The sequence below is a fragment of the Apium graveolens genome, chromosome 3, assembly GCF_009905375.1.
Source record: "Apium graveolens cultivar Ventura chromosome 3, ASM990537v1, whole genome shotgun sequence".
NCBI lineage: Eukaryota > Viridiplantae > Streptophyta > Magnoliopsida > Apiales > Apiaceae > Apium > Apium graveolens.
This window is the reverse complement of record NC_133649.1, coordinates 238,105,119-238,111,881: the sequence shown is the minus strand read 5'-3', so window position 1 is coordinate 238,111,881 and position 6,763 is coordinate 238,105,119. Positions and strand designations below refer to the sequence as shown.

At 35.6% G+C, this 6,763-nt stretch overlaps 1 non-coding gene across 1 annotated transcript; it reads left to right on the top strand.

The window, feature by feature from the left end:
• The first annotated feature begins 6,293 nt into the window (after positions 1-6,293).
• On the top strand, positions 6,294-6,400 carry LOC141716288 (small nucleolar RNA R71). Its single transcript, XR_012573002.1, has one exon. It is a non-coding gene; the product is annotated as a small nucleolar RNA R71 (small nucleolar RNA).
• Positions 6,401-6,763: the final 363 nt, after the last annotated feature.

Below are 6,763 nucleotides of genomic sequence, written 5' to 3'. Positions count from 1 at the left end.
TGACAAGTTAGTACATCTATATCTCAAGGAAATTGTGATGCGTCATGGAGTACCTGTGTCCATTGTATCGGATCGAGATTCCCGTTTTAATTCGAGATTTTGGAGACAATTCCAGGAATGTCTAGGAACCAAATCAAACATGAGCACCGCTTATCATCCACAAATGGATGGGCAAAGTGAAAGGACTATTCATACGATTGAGGATATGTTACGTGTTTGTGCAATAGATTTTGAAGGCAGTTGGGACGAGCACTTATCACTAGTGGAATTCTCTTACAACAACAGCTATCATGCGAGTATCGGAATGCCACCGTATAAAGCTTTATATGAAAGAAAATGCAGATTACCTACATGTTGAGTTGAAGTTGGAGAGCGCAAAATTCTAGATCCAGAACTAATTCAGCGGACCAAGGAAAAATAGAACTTATTCGAAAGCGAATCGAAGCAACACAGAATCGATAATGTAAATATGCAGATCCAACGAGGAGGGATGTGGACTACCAAGAAGGAGAGCATGTACTATTAAAGGTATCACCATGAAAGGGATTGACTAGGTTTGGTAATAAGGGCAAGCTAAAGCCTCGTTACGTTGGTCCATTTGAAATTCTGAAGAGAGTCGGAAAAGTTGCATACGAGCTAGCTTTGCCACCCCCATATGCAGCATATTCATAATGTATTTCATGTGTCAATGCTTAAGTAGTATAATCCTGATACAAGGCATGTAATAGAGTATGAGCCAGTAGAGCTTCAGGCAGATTTATCATATATAGAACAGCCGGTAAGAATTTTAGACCGGCAAGAGAGAGTCTTAAGAAATAAGTCTGTACCATTAGTGAGAGTTTTGTGGAGGAATCCCGCGGTTGAAGAATCAACATGGGAGCTTGAGAGTGATATGTTAGAAAAGTACCCTCAGTTATTTTCATAGCGTGATTCTGAGGACAGAATCCTATTAAGGGGGGAGAATGTAACGACCGAGAAATTATGCTTGTATTATATTCTAATAAAGATAATTTATGTGTATTATTATATGATTAAGTGTGTTTAATCATAAAACCCTAATTGCTATGTGCTACGTGTTGTCTGTTTTGATCGGTATGTGTTTCGGGTATTTATTGAGTGTTTTATTATAAGTTATATGTTTTATATCAAAAATCCGTACAGCTCAAACAGTGTTTTAAAAGCCGGTATTTCAAACAAAATCATTGGCCCTATTTTTCCGAGAACGTCCTATACCATATTGCTATTCTGAACCCCTACATGTTTCACAAATTTACCTCTTTCGTGAAAAAAGGCCTTTTCCGGACCCCTTCGGGTGTCAAAAACCCCACAAAAATCACATTTTTATTTTTATATGATCATGAAATTATCAAACATCATTTTTCTATGTATTCTTGTAATATTCACAATTTTTGGGAATTTTTGGCATATATTTTGTATTTATTGTATATTTAAAAATTCATAATTGATACTCAAAAATTATAAAAATTGGGGCCAAATATTTTTATTAGATGTGTAATTAGACCCTTAATTTTATTTAGGGGTATTATTTTCCATAGTATAAATAACTGGATTATTATTAATATTTAGTTAATTAATTATTAAAAATCAGAATATTCAAGAAATTGAGTTTGTTGGTGAAGAACAATCAAGGAATTAAATCATAGATTTGAAGGTAATTCTGTTATCCTAAATCGATCATGTGAGTAACCAAAATGATCCTCTTGATCTCTACTCTCTTTTCATATCATCAATTTCATATGTTGTTGATTTGATTTTCAATTCATTTTTTTTAGGGTTCATGTTCGAATTAGGGATTTATGATACGGGAATTGTTTGATTGTTTTGATGATCCAGTTAGCTTTATCATAGTTTTAGGATTGATTTGGTATATTTATTTTATTTTTATAACCCCTGGAAGATAGTTCCCGGGTTCATAGTTTTTAGTAAATTTTGATTTCGTTTTTGGTAAATTATAGACGTTTTTGTTGCTGTTAGTTGTTGGAATTGATTCAGGAACTTAAGAGCTTTGATTTCGTATAACAATCGTTGAGTTTGGTGTACAAACGTGAAGGATCGTGTTTTCGCCGGTTTTTGGTCGATTCTCGCCGGAGAAGACGACGCAAGCGGCGTTGGGGACAACAGGGTGCGAGGCTGAACTGCAGGAAGGATTTGAAATGAAGTTGCATCGAAAACGGAGCAAAATCATCTCGTTTGGTTCGTGATTTAAAGCTCGCCGGAGTCCGGCGAAGAACCGCTAGGAAACTGGAGCTTTTCCGGAAACCGGTCGGTTGGCTACCCATGACCCGAAATTTTAACCCATAATGACCCGGTTTTGATCCTTAAAACCTGAAACCTTTTCCTGATTCATGTTTCCTGTAATTTTATTATTTAATTATATTTTTATTAAATCAGAAAATCAGTTTTAATAATTCCAAAAATCAAATAAAAATCAGTTTTAAATTCTGAAAATTATTATTAATAATTTCTAATTTATTTTATTAATTTAGAAATTCGAATTTACTTATTTATTTAATTATTTATCTAATTATTTATTTAATTATATATTATTTAATAATTAAGTAATTAATTTATAAATGAGGTTAAATGTATCTTATAATATGATTAATAATTCGATAATTGAGTGAATAATAGGAATAACTCGTATATATACGAGTAATAGTTCGATAAGTTGGAATTAGTATTCGAGCGTTCGTTTATTTATACTAGTAGATTTTAATAGTTATTCGTATCGAATAATTATTTGTAGATAATCGATTTAATCGCTTAAATTGTAATAATTCATATTAATTGTAATAATTTATATTTAATTCTAAAAATTAGGGATTAATTATTTTAAAATATAATAATTCTTAAATAATTATTTAGAAATATAATTAAGGTTTAATTAATTGTGATTAATTAATTATAATTGATTTATAATTAATTAAATCTTGTTTATTGCGTAACAATTAAACCGTTAGTCCGATTCGAGTGAAACGAAGACCCTTAGACTCGACAAAATGACCTGATTCCATTAAAAATAATTATAAATTATAATTTCTTTTGGAAGCGAGTCGTCTACATTGATTAATTGTTTATAGGCCCTATTAGGGGTAGAATCGAGTCTAATAAATCCTTAAAAATTATGAAGCGAACCAGATAGTGTTAGGTAATGCTAGTATAAGTCTAGTATCGATTCTAAAAATAATTACAAGTCTAAAAATTAATTATGTGCCTTATGTGCTATGTGCTTTACGTGATTATGTGAACCTTATGTGTTATATTATATATGCGAGTCTGATAGAATCGTATGGGTAGACGATTAGGGCTCCGTGGTATCAATTCAAGATACGTGTATGAGATACGTTATCTAAATGAATATCTTTCCATGATAGATTCAGTACCAATAAGGCGAATCAAGCAAGAAACAGAATGCAGTGAATCATACGAGGTGAAGTGCACGCCAGGCAAGTTTTTTCCTTATTCTAAGTTTAGAATAGTGAAATATATCCAACTTTCCATATCAATTACACCTTGATAATTCTTGTTCACATATATTTATACACAATTATTGTTCCTTGTTTCTATTTCATTTCGATTCTTTATTTCTCCCAATTTATTGAATCCTCTATTCATATTCCAATATTGATACCCTTACTTATATATACTCTGATATATCCTGATGTTGGGATACATTAAAAGCATATCGATTGTTCCGGATGCTAAGTTATGGACTATATAGTTATGATACGGGTCGAATATTAACAGGACCCTCGATGATTAGGCCATAGTTGCCTGGGTACCCCTTATGTTGGTTGGGTCTATGCAGTTGGGTATAGATCCGCACTGTATCCTGACTAATCAGAAAGTTATAGTGCATATGTTGGTTATTGTTTCCAGTCTCGTTCATTTGGCACTCGCCAGTAATGGCAATTTATTATTCTACACAGAAACAAATGGTTGTTCAAATCAGCAGATTATCGGTTCATTTATTCTTCTCTCTTTATACTATATACATTGTTGCAGGCTTGTTGAGCAATTTTGGCTCACCCCCTTTTATTGTTATTCACCTTATTTTTCATTTAATGTAGAGAATGAAACCCATAAGAACCTGAGTTGTCAAGAATCGAGTCAAGCAGCGAGACCCTCTAATACCAAGGGTGTTTGTCCCTATCCCGGAAGAGAGCTTTCAATTGCCAAATCAGGTGTAGCAGGATGAATAATAGTTGTAGTTTGAATAAAAGATGCTTAGTTTAAAATGTGAATAGAATAATATTTTGTAATAAAGAGAATTCTTGAGACAGGTTGTTTAAATTGGTTGTAATAAAGTTGGTTTGTCGTTCTTGTTTTCAATCCTTAACCTTGAAAAGATCCTGAGTAGTAGTAGTTCGGGGTAATTATTTATTTATATTATGCCTGTACAGGTTTAGTGAGTAGTTAGTGTTAATAATGCCCCATATCTACACCCCGGATTTGGAGGGTATTATATCAAGAGTAGGAGCTTCCTCAATAGATGGCTTCAATCCAAGAGATTCAAAAGGCATATCCATCTTTCGCTTCCATGGAGAAGCATTCAAATATTGCAAGTGCTCTTCACCTTCATCATCTTCACTATCGAAATTCCCCAACAAGGCTTTTTCTAAGGCATCGGACCTTAGCAATATATCGAGTTCAGAATTGACCACAGAATCGACCATCTCCACCTTAAAACACTCCTCATTTTCCGTAGGAAATTTCATGGCATTGAACATATTAAAATTATATCTTGATCCATCACTCGCATTGTGAGCTCACCTTTTTGCACATCTATCAAGGTTCGGCCAGTAGCCAAGAAAGGTCTTCACAAGATTATGGGAATCTTCTTATCCTCCTCGAAATCAAAAATTACAAAATCAGTAGGGAAGATGATTTTATCCACCTTGACCAAGACATGCTCCACAATACCTCGCGAATATGTAATAGAACGGTCGGCCAACTGCAAAGTCATATAAGTAGGCTTTGGATCAGGCAAGTCCAACTTTTGAAGATTGATAAGGGCATCAGATTGATGCTGGATCCCAAGTCACACAAGCATTTGTCAAATGACACCTTTCTAGTGGTGCATGGAATAGTGAAGCTTCCAGGATCTTTAAGCTTCGGAGGCAACTTCTGTTGCAGTACAACACTGCATTCCTCCGTGAAAGCAACGGTCTTTAAGTCATCAAGCTTCACCTTCCTAGAGAGAATACCTTTCATAAACTTCGCATAACTAGGCATTTGTTCAAGAGCTTCAGCAAAAGGTATGTTGATGTGAAGTTTCTTGAACACCTCCAGAAACTCTTCATACTGCTTATCCAACTTTTTCTTCTGCAGCCTCTTAGGAAAAGGAGGTGAAGGATAGATCTGTTTCTCCCCTGTATTACACTTAGGAGGAGTGTGCTTAACAGTAGTCTTCCTTGGTTCCACTCCCGCTTCCTTCTGTACTTCTTCTTCTTCAGCCTTGACTTCAGATTCTGGGGTCTTAGCTTTTTCAGGATTTGCAACCTTACCAGACCTCAATGTAATTGCCTTAACATGCTCCTTAGCTTCCTTCTTTTCTAGAACTTCAGTATCACTCGGAAGCATGCCAGGTTGCCGATTCAGTAATGCATTAGCAATTTGACCAATCTGATTTTCCATGGTCTTGATAGACACAACTTGGCTCTTGTACATGAGCCTCAACTCCTCCAATTCAGATTTTTCATTAGCTTGCAGTAACTGCTGAAGTTGAAATTATTGTCTCGGGGCATATTGTGGTTGCTGAAAACCAGGAGGGTTATCCTGCTTTAATGTGTATGGCCGGTAAGATTGTTGCACCGCATTCTGATTGTTATTACAGCTGAAGTTAGGATGATTGCGGTTATTTGGATGATAAGTGGTTGGAGCTTGTTGCTGTGATCTCTGAAAATTGCTCACAAAGTGAGCTGATTCGCTAGAAATAGCACACTGCTCAGTTTCATGCGCACCTGCACAAAGCTCACAAACACTTGTGATCTAATTAACTCCATAATTAGCCAAACAGTCCACTTTCATCGTCAAAGCTTGAAGTTGGGAAGCTATATCAGTTGCTGCATCCAACTCCAAAATTCTTGTTACTTTACATTGAGTTAGCCTCTGAGAAGGATTCTGGTATTCATTAGCAGCCATCAGTTCGATCAATTCATAAGCTTCATTGTAGCTCTTAGCCCACAATGCTCCTCCTGATGCTGTATCGAGCATAGGTCTAAAAGTAGCACCAAATCCATTATAGAAATAGTTTATAAAAATATTCAGGCATGCCATGGTGTGGGCACTTCCTCCGTATCTCCTTGTATCGATCCCAAGCCTCACACAGAGATTCTCCAGTTTGCTGAGCAAACTGAGTAAGAGCATTCCTGATAACTGAGTAAGAGCATTCCTGATTGCAGCAGTCATCGCCATGGGAAAGAATTTAGTGAGAAACTTTTGAGCAAGATCCTCCCATTTGGTGATAGACCCTTGTGGTAGAGAATGTAACCAGCACTTTGCTTTATCCCTCAGAGAAAATGGGAAGAGTCGCAGCTTGATAGCATCTTCAGTCACCCCATTGAACTTGAAAGTGTCACAAATCTTGATGAAATCCCTGATGTGTATGTTGGGGTCTTCTGTAGGAGAACCCCCAAACTGAACTGAGTTATGTATTATCTGAATCATGCTCGACTTGATCTCAAAGGTGTTATCCGAGATGGTTGGTCTGATGATACTCGAATGAATATCATTGATCTTA